Below are 17,356 nucleotides of genomic sequence, written 5' to 3'. Positions count from 1 at the left end.
TTTTTTTCGTGCCTGGTTTGGTACAGCCCAATCTGAAAAATACTTTAGGTTTTTATTCGAAAAGAGCTGAGCTTACATACTTCGGCTAACGACTCTGGTGGGACTCAAACCCACAGCCTTTGAATATCTCTATTGACATGCCTAGAAGTCCAATGCCCTATCCATTGCGCCACAGAGACTCCACCTCAAAGCTTGCAGTGGGTGGAGCCTCACTTGATTGAAATCGAATGGCGAGAAACAAGGACGTTGAGTTCCAAATTACCTATAATGCCTGATAATATTGCAAGAACAAAAGTGTGGGCTACAAAGCACTGCTGGGAGTTGAACCCAGGATCTCCTGTTTACTAGACAGGCACTTTAACCAACTAAGCCACAGCGCCAATGTTTGCACACAGTTTTGCTTCCATTGGAGAGTAAAAGAAAACATATTGAGTGATTAAAGGCTAAACTAACTGAACTGTGTTGCTCGATGCTATGCACCTGATAGAAAACCTTGGGTAGGGGGAAATAGCAGACTCAGAGATCACACTGACATAAACCAGGAACTTTCAATACTACTGCCCTGTCTGACTGCTTATGTTGGGTGCAAATAGGATGCTTCCCACGTAGCACTTTGTTGCCTAGAGAATTTAGACAACTCCATCTTCCCGTCCCTGGGTGGGCTCCAACCACCATCCTCTCGGTTAACGGCCGAGCGCGCTAGCCTATTGCGCCACAGAGACTTCTTACTGAAGTGATTTATCTTTTTTTCGTGCCTGGTTTGGTACAGCCCAATCTGAAAAATACTTTAGGTTTTTATTCGAAAAGAGCTGAGCTTACATACTTCGGCTAACGACTCCGGTGGGACTCGAACCCACAGCCTTTGAATATCTGTAATGACATGCCTAGAAGTCCAATGCGCTATCCATTGCGCCACAAAGCCTCCACCTCAAAGCTTGCAGTGGTTGGAGCCTCACTTGATTTAAATCTAATGGCGAGAAACAAGGACTGGTTCCAAATGACCTATAATGCCTGATAATATTGCAAGAACAAAAGTGTGGGCTACAAGGCACTGCTGGGAGTTGAACCCAGGATCTCCTGTTTACTAGACAGGCACTTTAACCAACTAAGCCACAGCACCAATGTTTGCACACAGTTTTGCTTCCATTGGAGAGTAAAATAAAACATATTGAGTGATTAAAGGCTAAACTAACTGAACTGTGTTGCTCGATGCTATGCACCTGATAGAAAACCTTGGGTTGGGGGAAATAGCAGACTCAGAGATCACACTGACATAAACCAGAAACGTTCAATAGTACTGCCCTGTCTGATTGCTTATGATGGGTGCAACTAGGAAGCTTCCCATGTAGCACTTTGTTGCCTAGAGAATTTAGACAATTCCATCTTCCCGTCCCTGGGTGGGCTCGAACCACCATCCTCTCTGTTAACAGCCGAGCGCGCTAGCCTATTGCGCCACAGAGACTTCTTACTGAAGTGATTTCTCTTTTTTTCGTGCCTGGTTTGGTACAGCCCAATCTGAAAAATACTTTAGGTTTTTATTCGAAAAGAGCTGAGCTTACATACTTCGGCTAACGACTCTGGTGGGACTCAAACCCACAGCCTTTGAATATCTCTATTGACATGCCTAGAAGTCCAATGCGCTATCCATTGCGCCACAGAGCCTCCACCTCAAAGCTTGCAGTGGTTGGAGCCTCACTTGATTGAAATCTAATGGCGAGAAACAAGGACGAGTTCCAAATTACCTATAATGCCTGATAATATTGCAAGAACAAAAGTGTGGGCTACAAAGCACTGCTGGGAGTTGAACCCAGGATCTCCTGTTTACTAGACAGGCACTTTAACCAACTAAGCCACAGCGCCAATGTTTGCACACAGTTTTGCTTCCATTGGAGAGTAAAAGAAAACATATTGAGTGATTAAAGGCTAAACTAACTGAACTGTGTTGCTCGATGCTATGCACCTGATAGAAAACCTTGGGTAGGGGGAAATAGCAGACTCAGAGATCACACTGACATGAACCAGAAACGTTCAATAGTACTGCCCTGTCTGATTGCAACTAGGAAGCTTCCCATGTAGCACTTTGTTGCCTAGAGAATTTAGACAATTCCATCTTCCCGTCAGTGGGAGGGCTCGAACCACCATCCTCTCGGTTAACAGCCGAGCGCGCTAGCCTATTGCGCCACAGAGACTTCTTACTGAAGTGATTTCTCTTTTTTTCGTGCCTGGTTTGGTACAGCCCAATCTGAAAAATACTTTAGGTTTTTATTCGAAAAGAGCTGAGCTTACATACTTCGGCTAACGACTCTGGTGGGACTCGAACCCACAGCCTTTGAATATCTCTATTGACATGCCTAGAAGTCCAATGCGCTATCCATTGCGCCACAGAGCCTCCACCTGAAAGCTTGCAGTGGGTGGAGCCTCACTTGATTGAAATCTAATGGCGAGAAACAAGGACGTTGAGTTCCAAATTACCTATAATGCCTGATAATATTGCAAGAACAAAAGTGTGGGCTACAAAGCACTGCTGGGAGTTGAACCCAGGATCTCCTGTTTACTAGACAGGCACTTTAACCAACTAAGCCACAGCGCCAATGTTTGCACACAGTTTTGCTTCCATTGGAGAGTAAAAGAAAACATATTGAGTGATTAAAGGCTAAACTAACTGAACTGTGTTGCTCGATGCTATGCACCTGATAGAAAACCTTGGGTTGGGGGAAATAGCAGACTCAGAGATCACACTGACATAAACCAGGAACTTTCAATAGTACTGCCCTGTCTGATTGCTTATGTTGGGTGGGACTAGGAAGCTTCCCACGTAGCACTTTGTTGCCTAGAGAATTTGGACAATTCCATCTTCCCGTCCCTGGGTGGGCTCGAACCACTATCCTCTCGGTTAACAGCCGAGCGCGCTAGCCTATTGCGCCACAGAGACTTCTTACTGAAGTGATTTATCTTTTTTTCGTGCCTGGTTTGGTACAGCCCAATCTGAAAAATACTTTAGATTTTTATTCGAAAAGAGCTGAGCTTACATACTTCGGCTAACGACTCCGGTGGGACTCGAACCCACAGCCTTTGAATATCGGTAATGACATGCCTAGAAGTCCAATGCGCTATCCATTGAACCACAAAGCCTCCACCTCAAAGCTTGCAGTGGTTGGAGCCTCACTTGATTTAAATCTAATGGCGAGAAACAAGGACGGGTCCCAAATGACCTATAATGCCTGATAATATTGCAAGAACAAAAGTGTGGGCTACAAGGCACTGCTGGGAGTTGAACCCAGGATCTCCTGTTTACTAGACAGGCACTTTAACCAACTAAGCCACAGCGCCAATGTTTGCACACAGTTTTGCTTCCATTGGAGAGTAAAAGAAAACATATTGAGTGATTAAAGGCTAAACTAACTGAACTGTGTTGCTCGATGCTATGCACCTTATAGAAAACCTTGGGTAGGGGGAAATAGCAGACTCAGAGATCACACTGACATAAACCAGAAACGTTCAATAGTACTGGCCTGTCTGATTGATTATGTTGGGTGCAACTAGGAAGCTTCCCATGTAGCACTTTGTTGCCTAGAGAATTTAGACAATTCCATCTTCCCGTCTCTGGGTGGGCTCGAACCACCATCCTCTCGGTTAACAGCCGAGCGCGCTAGCCTATTGCGCCACAGAGACTTCTTACTGATGTGATTTCTTTTTTTTTAGTGCCTGGTTTGGTACAGCCCAATCTGAAAAATACTTTAGGTTTTTATTCGAAAAGAGCTGAGCTTACATACTTCGGCTAACGACTCTGGTGGGACTCGAACCCACAGCCTTTGAATATCTCTATTGACATGCCTAGAAGTCCAATGCGCTATCCATTGCGACACAGAGCCTCCACCTCAAAGCTTGCAGTGGGTGGAGCCTCACTTGATTGAAATCTAATGGCGAGAAACAAGGACGTTGAGTTCCAAATGACCTATAATGCCTGATAATATTGCAAGAACAAAAGTGTGGGCTACAAAGCACTGCTGGGAGTTGAACCCAGGATCTCCTGTTAACTAGACAGGCACTTTAACCAACTAAGCCACAGCGCCAATGTTTGCACACAGTTTTGCTTCCATTGGAGAGTAAAAGAAAACATATTGAGTGATTAAAGGCTAAACTAACTGAACTGTGTTGCTCGATGCTATGCACCTGATAGAAAACCTTGGGTAGGGGGAAATAGCAGACTCAGAGATCACACTGACATAAATCAGAAACTTTCAATAGTACTGCCCTGTCTGATTGCTTATGTTGGGTGCAACTAGGAAGCTTCCCACGTAGCAATTTATTGCCTAGAGAATTTAGACAATTTCATCTTCCCGTCCCTGGGTGGGCTCAAACCACCATCCTCTCGGTTAACAGCCGAGCGCGCTAGCCTATTGCGCCACAGAGACTTCTTACTGAAGTGATTTATCTTTTTTTCATGCCTGGTTTGGTACAGACCAATCTGAAAAATACTTTAGGTTTTTATTCGAAAACAGCGGAGCTTACATACTTCGGCTAACGACTCTGGTGGGACTCGAACCCACAGACTTTGAATATCTCTATGGAGCTTCGCAGTGACGTTAGAGCCAGACCCAGAAGTATAATTCCCATTCATGTTGCCCATAGGGAATTCTATTATCAGCCATAATATCGTAACAATTCAATGTACACTTACCATTGTGGTCGTGGTTGTAAAATGGTTCTATATGCTCCTGTAGAAACCCCAAGCATGCATGCTATCACTCTAGTTTTAGCAAAAACAGTCTTTATGCGCGATCTCACGGAGAAGTACTGCATTACCCAGAATGCTAAAGTCCAAACATCCGGTGATGTCGACGTCTGTGATTGGTGGAGGTTGCAGTTCCCGTGGAAATCGTTACTGCCCCCTGTTGACCCGCCATAGATTAGAACACTATTCTAATTATATTTACAGTGAATAAATGATTTATTTATCGAATATGTTGCGCTATTTTAAAGACGAAGAAAAGAGTTTCTGCAGAGGTGAAAATCACTACGCGTCTGGCCATGTCCTGGCATGTTCTTTTTCTCAAGGCCAGCTTATTGGCTCTGTCAAAGCCAGTATGAAGAACATGACTTTCAAAGTTGTGGTGAGTTCAGAGTTTGCAACTAACGTTTATCTCTCTACATAAATCAAACTGACTCAAACAATTCATGTCATAGTGGGAATTACGAATTAACGAATGAATTAATCAATAAACAGCAGGGGAGAACCTGAAGTACCAGTACCACCCAGAAGTACCACCATTATGACTGATGTTAAAATACAGTAGTGTACAGCAGGAGATCTCCCTCTCTCTCACACACACACGGGTCAGTGACGTGACACCCCTAAAAAAGTGTTTTTTAAAAACCTTTAAATAACAGGAATAATAATCATTTACTTTTGTTCTACTCACTCTCATCTTTATGGAAACATATTTTGTTTTTAGATATTTTATTGGAATCAGAATTTATTCAGCATTTTGTTGTACTTGTGCCTAAAATCATCATATGGTGTGACATGACAATAATTGTTTATAAAATGAAAATGGAGTACACCTTTCTTAAGTTACTCACTTTATCAAAGTCCTTTATCATAACTAACTTGTAATCCACTATAGTTTTGTGAAAATTTCTTAAATCTGTATATTATTTTCGTAATCAACACTCAATGTGAGGCCCATGTTGTCGGTCTTTCAACATATTTTGTATTTATTGTGACACAACTTTCTCTAAAATTACACAAATATTTGTGACTCTTCCTGATACTATTTGCTATGTAATCCATGAACATTAATGGTTTCATCATTAACAAAGGTATGATTTTTTCACTATTTGGAACGTCACACCAAATGATTTAGTGTCACACCGTATGATCATATCTTCATTTCTCAAAGCAAACTGTGTTTTAACCTACCTATTAGTGAGTACTGAACTTTACAGATTGATTAAACAATTACTCAGGAAAAACAGCAACAGGAAAATTGCTTTAACATTGAATAACATGCAAATGACTGAATAAAACAAAATTAAACACATTTTATTGTGGATAGTTGCAGATTTTAGGTGAAGCTGTTTAAAACAAATGTTTAAATGGACAAAAGAAACATGGGTCTTTGTTATTTATTGTTATATCTGTAGGAAAATACAGTTTGCATCATATGGTGTGACAAAAAAGTCATATGGCGTGACAGGCAGACAGTCACACCATTATGATATAGTGTCACACCATATTATGTTTTCTGCACTTAACATAACCTTGAGGCTACTAGCTACACATTAGCATGCTAACAACATGCTAGCTATAACAAAGCAACATAGATTTACATGTAATTATGACCAAAAAATCTAATAACTTTAGCTTTTTTAATGAAAAAGGTGTCACACCCACAGACACTCGGATGAGTCGCATTGGTCAGCGTTCTAACAAGATCGTATTTCATGGAAATGTTAAAATGATAATTCACCACAGACACCTGTCATGCTATTGTAATGCAAGTGCTGAGCAGCCTTACTGAAGAAGGACCTCTCTATCCCAATGGGTGTCCAAACAATTGCCTGTTGAAATTTCCCAAAATGGTGTCACACAATATGATTTTGGTTTGGGGGACAAAATCTTTTTGATCAGAAATTACTGAAAACATTATGCTTGGACTTTGAAAAGATTAGGCTCACAAATAGACATCTATATTATATTTATGGTATTTTTAAAATAATTTTAGCATTTTTTCCCCTTAGTTTTATTCAAGTTCCTACTTTGAGAAACAGGGCCAGGACAGTCGCACCATATGAGTTTTGCTATGTTTGGTTGAAAATTCTGAAGAAATGAGGAATGAAATGTTTTAATCTTGAGTATGTTCACATGAAGCATAATGTCCTGCACAATATTCAGAAGGTTTTTGACAAATATATTTTTTATTTATACGCGTTTGACACTGAGGACAGCAAAGGACAGCATGTCACGTCACCCACCCACTACACACACACACACACACACACACACACACACACACACACACACACACACACACACACACATAAATATTCTAATGGTCAGTGGTGGTGAAAGTACTCAATTTGTTTTACTTAAGTAAAAGTATCAATATTGCAATGTAGAAATACTCTGTTAAGTACAGTCAAGGTAATCAGAAGTTATTTCTAGTACTCATTGTGCAGAATGTCATGTTTCACAAGGTATTATATGTATACAATTCATCACAAAACAATGAGACATGTTGTAAGCTTGTAGATTGGCTAATAGGGCTGAAGTGTATATTTTGTAATAATAACCAAAATCTACAAAGTAACTAACTGCCTGGTAACTAAAGTTTTCAATTATTTGTAGTGGAGTAACAGAAAATACATTTGTTAAGTTGTTATTTAAATCATGAGGCAACTTTGGATTTATATAAAATGTAATGATTATTTTAAGAACATATGCTATCCATTACATTGAAGCTGTGATTTATTTTTGTTATCAAGTATCAAACATTGAAGCTGTGCTATCAAATCTACTGTACTCTCCCTTCTGTAGATTTCCACTGGTGACTCTGGAGTTATGCGTGCCACTGTCCCCGTGGCGCGCATAAGTGCAGCCATGCTGCATTGATGATCTGGGGAATCCACAACCTTAGTTCCATGGATGTAGAGTGCCAGTGGAAAAAACCTAAATTGCCTGATGAGGTAATACTAATAATAATTGTCCCTGAAGGGACATTTGTCCTCACAGGTTTGTTCACAACAAGACACAACACATAACCATAAAGCACAACATATCAACAAGACAATAATACTGTAGGCAGATAGTTTAATGCCACGATGGCTGAGGGGACAAAACTCCTGCGAAAGCCAACCTTTTTCCACTTCAATGTTCTGTGTCTTTGCCCAGATAGCATGAGGTTGAAGTAATGTTACAGAGCATGATCAGTGTCATGTGTTATTGAAAGATAAAGTATGATCAGTGTTATTGAAGCGTGTGGTGCACTTATTGTTCATATCAGAAAATGTAGGTGTGGGGATTCCGATAATCTTGGAAGCAAGACAGGTAATGCTGAAGTTTGTTCCTGTTAGGCATAGACAGTATAGTCACTATACTGTCTATACTGTAGTGTAAAAATAGAAATATACAACAGAAGAGGTTGAATAATGCTTTTGTACAGTAATAACAGAAGATAAGGGGCAATAGGGAGATAGTGATCTTAACCCATTTAGAACTGAGGCCGATTGTTGCTATATACTGTAGATAGCAACAAGAACCCCAAAAGTGGTTCCTGTCCTGATTACATGTTGTCTTTTGTCCAAAAGTGAGTCCACGATATGTGAAACTGTCAACCTGTTCTACTGTTTAGGTCAAGGCAGTGGAAGACCTTTTTCTGCTGCATCTCCAGCCCGTGACCCAAACACGGATGACCACGAGTGGCTGCGGCATGAGTTCCAAGGCCGGTGGACAGGGATATCCTGGATCCTCCAGCCTGAGCCCGAGTCTGTGAACCCCAATGAACCCCTGCTGGACCTCACTGCTGGATCCATCATTGCCACCAACCAACATCTGGGCAGTGATGGCATCCTAGCAGCAATGCATCTGACAGTGGAGCAGATCATGGCCATCCAGACTGCTACAGTAGGACAGAAAGACAGTGAGCTCTGGCATACCATGAGAAAGGGTAGGCTGACAGCCAGCAATTTTGGCTGTGTGCTTTTAGCAAAGCGTGTCACCCCTTCCCTCATTTCAAAGGTGTGCCAGAGCAAACACCTGGACGGAGTACTGTCTATCCAGTGGGGCATTGCCAATGAGCAGGAGGGAATCAATGCGTTTGAAAAACAGACAGGCATGAAGGTGATTGATTGATTTCTGTTTTTATTGCCAAAATTGCATATACATGAACACATGCAGGTGTTGACACCAGAGGTGGACATAGTATTCGAACCCAGTACTTGATAAATATTCATAATCATATTCATAGCTATGTAGGTGTTTGGCATAAACAAATTGGTATGACATTTCTTATCGCAAAGCCCCAAAAAGTACAGAAAATTACTGTTAAATTGAACAGTAATTGAAATTTTACATATCATTTTATAATGGACAATTTACCTTTCGGGCAAGTGGGCATGACCTTTTGTTACCAGTACTTACCTCTGAGAGCTTATAGTGTCAACCCCTGATTCATGTGTACAATACTGACAAAAGCATGAGTGCTTGCTTATTTCCATTATGTGTCCTTTCAATTGAATAAGGTGAGAGGGTCCGGTTTGTGGCTGAGTCGCAGTGGCATTCTGGGTGCCTCCCCTGATGGCCTGGTGGGTGACACAGACCTCATTGAGGTCAAGTGCCCATACACTTGGAGGGATCATACTGTAGAGGAAGCAGCAAAGCAAAAGTCCTTCTACCTTAAACAGGTAAATACAGTTATTATTACACATTCCCTGATAAGTTTTTTTTTTTTTTGTCTATACCCTGTTTTCACTATGGATTTGACACCCTGTAAAAGTAGACGACAACTATGTTGGCTAATTATTATCTCTAATCTTGTCATGGATAATCATGTAAAATCAGGTAATCAATTATGTTGTAATTCATTTTTGATACTGCAATCATGTTATTTGATAATTCTATATATTGTTTACAAATAATTCGGCTATTGGTGTTTTTAAAGCTGTTATACATTATGTAGAGACCTCGCCGTCGTGCCTCCTCCTGGCACTATTATATTTTGTGTATTGATTTTGTATTGCCTTTACATTTTGTGATACATAAATCGAACCAGGTGGAAGATGGCACCTACCGGCTGAAGGAGAATCACCAGTATTGGCACCAGGTTCAGGGTCAGCTGCATTTAGCCCAGAAGACCACCTGCTACTTCACCACCTGGACCCTGAAGCAGTGTGTCATTACCACCATTGAACGGGATGAGTCCTGGCAGGCTAAGATGGGCATCTTAGAGGCCTTCTACAAGAAGAACATGTTGTCAAATCTGCAGTAGAGCTTGTGACAATAGCACATTATAATGTTTTTCTGCTTTGTTTTCCTGTGCATGTTATTGTTTATGAAAAGAAATGTAACATGTGGTGTTGAATAGTAGTAAAATAGTACTCTTTCCCAACGGATCTGTGCAGCCTGGGGGTGATTGACAGGTGACAGGGACTGATGTCGCCACCCACCCAAGCTTACATGTAGAGGAAGTGACACACGGGGAACAGGGGGAAAATCTGAAACAGTGTGTAGGCCTACACGGGAGAAGAGGAGCACCAGATAACAGGCGAATGAATAACAAAGTTTAATCGCGTTATCTGCAGCCTTTAATAACAGAACTGTCGGGACCGTCGGGGAAATAAGCAACCGCGTAATTGCCGCCGCCGTCGGGTGATCAGCGTTTTGATTAGAGTCCGGTCGGTGTTTGCTGCCAACGGAGTCTACACTAACTACATACCGGTGAGATCGAACCAAAAGCCTTCTGTGCATTATAAACTTCAAGGGGTACCCCATTTGTATTTTTTGTTTGGTCGTTTAGAGCGGAAGAGCTCTACCTTCTTTGGATACGAACACTTAATGAACTGCTAAAGACTATCGCGGGCGCGCCACGTTCAATTAAGGAAGAGGACGCGGACTTTATTATTTATTTAATTCTAAGCGCGGTTTTGCGCACTTGACTTTGGGGCGGTTGTTTATTGTTTTGCTCGTTGTAAACATTGTGACGCTAGACGCCACAGAGAGCGTCGGGACTTGGTTGGGGCGGGAGGGGTTTTTAAGAGAGTATTGTTTGTTGATTTCAGTTTGTTTACCTGTTTATTTATTTCATTGTGTAGGGAGAGAGACAGGGACAGACGCACTGTGCCAAGTGCACTGGTTCTATTGAATGCCGTTTGTTTTATCAATTACTTTTTGCCACATCTCTATTAAATAACTTAAAACTATAACCCTGTTGCTGCTAGAAATCTTATATTTTATTTATTTATTTTGATACGTTTTATACATGTTGTTTCACAGTATATTTTGATGCCAGTACTTTTGTACTTTTACAAAAGATGTTCATTGTTCTTAACTTCACTGTTTTTACTGTTTTTTATGGATTTCACTCATGCCCAAAGTAAAATGAATACAGTAGGAAGCGCACTTGAGTTGTCGTTTTTTCTGTGCTACTTTCCTCTACATTCACTTTTAATGTGGTCGCTCATGGATGCCTGTTCATATTTCCCCCCCGGGTAGTGTTAGATTTTTCAGTTTGTGTTCAAGGAAGGAAAAAGGTTTTCACTGAAACCTGGACTGTACTTAACACCTTCAGTGCCCAGGGGTCATGGGTCACGGCCATGTCCATCTATTTATCATATCCTATAGTTTAAGATTTGAGTGGATATGATGTTCTGGTATGTAGTTGTGATCAATCAAATTCAGCTTGTTTTCACAAAATACAGCCTTCTCAGAAATAGAACTGGAGTTACAGTCAATTTAGTGAAACAAAGTGCGATAATCCTTTCTCTGGTAGGCCCACATATCCATGGCATATCTCAAATGAAAGGTGAAGATGTCTCAACTGACTGAAATGTCCAACTAGAAACATGGGAAGTGTGAACATGACGGACATAAACAGTGATTTGAATGTGACCCTTTTATTTTACTTGCCACAAGTAAAATCTGTAACTCTGAGTTTTAACTTTTAATCAAATGGACCATTACAGGTCTGTAACACATGGAACCAAATGGACCCTTAGGTCTGTAACTCTGAGAGTGTAACACATGGAACTCTCAGGTGTACAGACCTGTAAGGGTCCATCCTTACAGGCCTGTAACCCTGAGAGTATATACACATGGAACCAAATGGATCCTTAGGTCTGTAACTCTGAGAGTGTAACACATGGAACTCAGGTTTACTGACCTGTAAGGGTCCATCCTTACAGGCCTGTAACCCTGAAACACATGGAACCAAATGGACCCTTACGGGTCTGTTACCTCTGAGAGTGTAACACATGATGTAACTCAGGGTAACAGACCTGTAAGGGTCCATCCTTACAGGCCTGTAACCCTGAGTATATACACATGTAACCAAATGGACCCTTAGGTCTAACTCTGAGAGTGTAACACATGGAACTCTCAGGGTTACTGACCTGCAAGGGTCCATCCTTACAGGCCTGTAACCCTGAGAGTGTAACACATGGAACCAAATAAGACCCTTACAGGTCTGTAACTGAGAGTATATACACATGTAACCAAATGACATACAAAAAAGGAAAAACACTAATAATACAAGTTAAAATGAATGGTAATTAACAATATTTTTGGGGCAGGTGCCTATGACCTGAGGGCAAGTAGAACATGACCTGTACTTGGCCGACAGGCAAGTGCCTCTGAGACAGCTCCGTCAAAACTACACCATGTTGCATCTTTTCTATTCCAAATGAACTGCAACTTCTTTGATCAAGGGCTTTTGGAGATTAACCAAAGCACAGCAGAGTTGCACCACCACGTCAGCATGGCTTCGCAAGGTGTGAGGAAGGTTATGCAAGATTCTAAAATCTTTCAAACGAGCATTTGCTCTTTCAACATGAATCCTGGACCGTGCAATGTCTTAAGTAAGTTTAATCTCACTCTCTGTCATCTTGCCGTGAGTCAGAAATGGTGGGATGTTCACACTCCTTCTGGCACAATATCTCGGATTAGAAAACCTGTGTCTGCTAGTATAAGATCACCTGGTTTGAAGACATTCAGGATCCCACTGTTAGCCACTATGGCCTTGTCAGAAACTGACCCAGGATACAATTTGCTGCAGTATGTTATGACAGCATTTAGGGCCACACCTAGCAGGATTTTAAATGAATGCATCCCTCTGTATGATGAGTATGTGTGCTTCTTGAGGTACATGGAGGATGGAGCGGATATCTTAACATCTGTGCAATCGATGACCATTCTGCAGTTGGGATACTTCCGGAACGAGGCGGGTAAACTTGTCATATTTTTTTCACGACTTGGCACAGTGGACATGATGTCCTTGAACCACAACTTGTGGAGAACATGGATGAATGTAAGTACTACATTTATCACAGTAGTGGCGCCACACTGGAAGAGCTGAGCAAGATGCAACATGGTGTAGTTTTGACGGAGCTTCATGAGAGTGATTAGTATCTGGTCTTCTAAAGACATGCATGTGACCTTCCAGCCGTAATGATAGACAATGGACTCTTCAAACCTCTTTGTGTAGCCAACGAAGATGTTGAACATACTTCTGTCTGGGAGGCCAGTTTCCATTCTAAGGACATTTTCCTTAATGGTTGATGCAGAGTACCTGAAACTTTCACGTTTTGGAACACGTCGGTCACTATGCAAACCTTCCTCTGCAAGCAGTCCCTCTTCCACGGTGGATTACCCTCCATGGGTGGGTGTTCGACTACAAGCAGTCCCTCTTCCACGGGTGGATTACCCTCCATGGGTGGGTGTTCGACTACAGTCCCTCTTCCACGGGTGGATTACCCTCCATGGGTGGGTGTTCGACTACAAGCAGTCCCTCTTCCACGGGTGGATTACCCTCCATGGGTGGGTGTTCCGCTACAAGCAGTCCCTCTTCCACGGGTGGATTACCCTCCATGGGTGGGTGTTCCGCTACAAGCAGTCCCTGCTCCATGGCCTGACTCTAGGAGAGAAGATAAAATGAGACCTTTATTGATCCAGAGTTTACAGTACAACGGGAAAAAAAAGTAGTTATAAACTTATAACATGATGGAAAGACATCACAGTCAAGGGAACACCATCAGTAAGGTGGGCAAATATACAGTGAGTACACCCCTCGCATTTCTGCAATTATTTGATCATATCTCTTCATGAGGCAAAACTGAGTCAGTGTACAGCTTGGATATCAGTGTAGATTTTATTTTCCCCTCAAAATAACTAAAAACACAGCCATTAATTCCAAACTGTTGGCAACAAAATGAATACACCCTTAAGTGAAAATGTCCAAAGTGGCCCAAGTGTCAATATTTTTTGTGGCCACCATTACTTTCCAGCACTAGCTTCACCCTCCTGGGCATGGAGTTCCCACTCCATGCTACTCTAAATCCTATTGAGCATCTCTGGGGCATCCTCAAACAGAAGGCGGAGGAGTGTAAGGTCTCTAACATCCGCCAGCTCCATGATGTCATCATGGAGGAGTGGGAGATGATTCCAGTGGCAACCTGTGAAGCTCTGGTGAACTCCATGCCCAGGAGGGTGAAGCTAGTGCTGGTAAGTAATGGTGGCCACTGGCCACACCAAATATTGACACTTGGGCCCAATTTGGACATTTTCACTTAAGGGTGTACTCACGTTTGTTGCCAGCAGTTTGGAATTAGTGGCTGTGTTTTTAGTTATTTTGAGGGGGAAATAAAATCTACACTGATATCCAAGCTGAAGCTGTACACCGACTACTTTACATTGTAGTTCTTCAGTGTTGTCTCATGAAGAGATATAATTAAATATTTGCGGAAATGCGAGGGGTGTTTCACTTTTGTGAGATACTGTATAATGTACAAATAAGATGTGCAACATACAATGCTCTCCATGGGTGGGTGCTGCTCCACAGCCAGGCTCCCTTTCCTTCCACGCCCAGGAAAACATTTTGGACCCTTCTGAAGTCCCTCCGTAAAGTGGCAGCTGCACACCCTCAAATTTTTATTGGGAACCATGTCACCACGCCTGGGGGGAAAAAAAGAAGAAGAAAAAAAGGATACAATCTTAGTTATCGCAGGCATAATGTACAAGGGAAATGTATTTTGTATAGCACAAATCAACAATGCAATTCAAATTGTTTTACATAAAACAAGCATTAAGATATCAAGACAGCAGAGTCTCATTCAGAAAAAAAACATGTTATTTTTAATCAATATGAATGAATGAATGAATGAATGAATGAATGAATGAGCTGTAGATGTTTATATAAGTCATTAGTATCCCTATTTGTGTAGGTATAGGAATAATTAATACTGTAATGTTGAATGATTATGTATATGAAAACTTAAAACCTTGTGTTTCTGTTTTATCTGATTGCCTCAAGACCTTATCATGACAAATGTTCAGTGTCTGTTCTTTGTATATAATCACTGGACTGGGGAGACTCATGTTGACCATTGGTTTGAGAAATTATTTAATGTGTTGTGTTTTTTTAACAGGCAAATTTGACCGAAAACACTGAAATAATGGGGGTGGAACGAACTAATACTAAATAAAATGAGATCATAACATCTATGTGATTGTACAGTTGCGCCACAGCTGCTTATCCTATGCAGCTCAGTGATAGTTTACATATTAACATAGTGTTAGTTCACATATTAACATAGTGTTAACAACGTAAACAACGTAACTAGATCACAAATTGACATGAAAATGAAATTATAAGTTAAAACGTGGACCTACCGTATACGTCTCGTCCATAATGTGAACGCCGACTTGTTCTTCGGGAAACTGTGGAAACGTCAAGTATTGACCCCAGGCCGGTGGTTGCAGTCGGGAACAAAGCACTGCACCATAATTATGGTACACACACACACGACTTTTTAATGTAGACTAGATATAACTATAATCAAAGAAAACACTACACGACTGACGACTCCAGTGCACGACTCACACGGGCAACTTCTCATTCCAGGAAGTGAACGTCAGTCGCAATGATTCATGGGAGTGTAGTTTCAGCATTTTGGACAAAAAGTATGTACACAGTGTTGTACCCTGCCCCTTTTTTCTTCTTTCTGATTATTTATTCGGTGCAAATGTTTTTGTTTATTGTCATGATTTCTCACGACTCGAGTTGGCTTTGTACGAGCCTTAAAAGGTCTTTAAATAAATGCGTTTTGAAATGTCTATGAGGAAAATTAATGGGAAATTACTTCCTGGGCCAGGCGTCCGTTCTGAGAGGGGGAGGGACTGCGACGCTCTATTGACATGCCTAGAAGTCCAATGCACCACAGAGCCTCCACCTCAAAGCTTGCAGTTGGTGGAGCCTCACTTAATTTAAATCTAATGGCGAGAACAAGGATGTTGGGTTCCAAATGACCTAGAGGAAAGCAGAATCCATTTATTACTCTTTTGTTTCTCAAGCCATAAATGAGGTCAATGTGATACAAAAATTAGATCTCAGCTATGGCTCCTGTATCTCATCCTTTACTGCTGAGACACATGGCTCAAATGAACCTCTGATGATCTATACAGGAGATCTCAATACTGGCTCAAATGTTGCTCAATTTAGCATCATTGTTGTGTCTCAAATTTAGCTCAGAGTGATATAAAAGAGAGCACTCAATATAATCTCATTCAAATCTCATTTCAGACTTTTAGTTACATCTCAGCTTTGTCTCAGAACGACCTCTGTTGATCTGCAAACGAGATCTCAAATATGCCTCAAATAATGCTTCAATTAGGATTATTTGTTGAATCTCAAACTGTATTGCACTTGATCTGAAATGTGATTTAAATTAGATGTAGAGATATATCTACATCTAATTTAAATCACATTTCAGACCTTTATACATTTCAGATTTCAGATCTATGATTTTTAATTTTTTTAATTGTCCCATGTTCCTCATGTTTGTGCACGTTTGTTTAGTGTTTGTTATTCATTGAACAAACCATGTTTAAATAATCAAATGTTAGCCATTTTTATTGCATTAAATCATTATGCACTGTTATATTGCAAAGGAATTAGAGAGTACACCGTCGAGAGAATGGCGCACTTGGAGAACCGTTACAATTAAGAGAAGCATAGGTCTGTGTGGGTGGAAACTCATATCCTCGTTTCGTCTCGTCTCGTCTTGTCCAGAGCCATAGAGTAAGACAGAGTTAGGACATTGAGGGGTCAGAAAACTGAGTGCTCGAGCGCTGTTCATGCATCCTGGAGAGTGACAAGCTGGAGTTTGAAATACATAGTTTTCAACGAGGGCGGTGCAAATATCAGAAACTTTAGGCATGTGTGCAACATGACAACTGTTTTAAAGTATTGCACAGTGACAACTAACGTCTCTTTAATGCTTATGTTGTACTATTACGAAAAACAAACAACCTAAAATAAAGGGATTTAAGATCATTAAAGCTGGGCTGCTGCCTGAGTCCAGTGCATTCTGACAACTTTCAGTCCAGGACTTTGTCACTCTTTGCAATGTTCTTCGCCAGTAGAAGTCTTATGTGGAAGAGCCGCCATTGGACTGAAGCCCCATGAAGTGAACGGAGTTGTCGTAACTCTATCTTACTCTATGACTCTGGTCTTGTATTGTCTGTCCTGCTATGCTATGTTCTGTTAGATTACATTGCATTGTGTTACACTAATGCTGTGTTATGTTACGTTAGGTTATGCTATGCTATGCTACTTTGTATTGTGTTGTGTTGTTATACCACAGT

The 17,356-nt window shown here is 41.2% G+C and overlaps 1 long non-coding RNA gene across 1 annotated transcript; it reads right to left on the bottom strand.

Moving 5' to 3' along the window:
- Positions 1–13,464: 13,464 nt before the first annotated feature.
- LOC306923335 lies at positions 13,465–15,512 on the bottom strand. Its single transcript, XR_013790039.1, has 3 exons — positions 15,383–15,512; positions 14,521–14,665; positions 13,465–13,628 (listed from the first exon to the last, which is right to left on the bottom strand). It is a non-coding gene; the product is annotated as an uncharacterized lncRNA (long non-coding RNA).
- Between the last annotated feature and the right edge of the window lie 1,844 nt (positions 15,513–17,356).

The sequence above is a fragment of the Electrona antarctica genome (assembly GCF_951216825.1).
Source record: "Electrona antarctica genome assembly, chromosome: 1".
Taxonomy (NCBI): Eukaryota; Metazoa; Chordata; class Actinopteri; order Myctophiformes; family Myctophidae; genus Electrona; species Electrona antarctica.
This window is presented reverse-complemented; position numbering and strand designations above follow the sequence as displayed.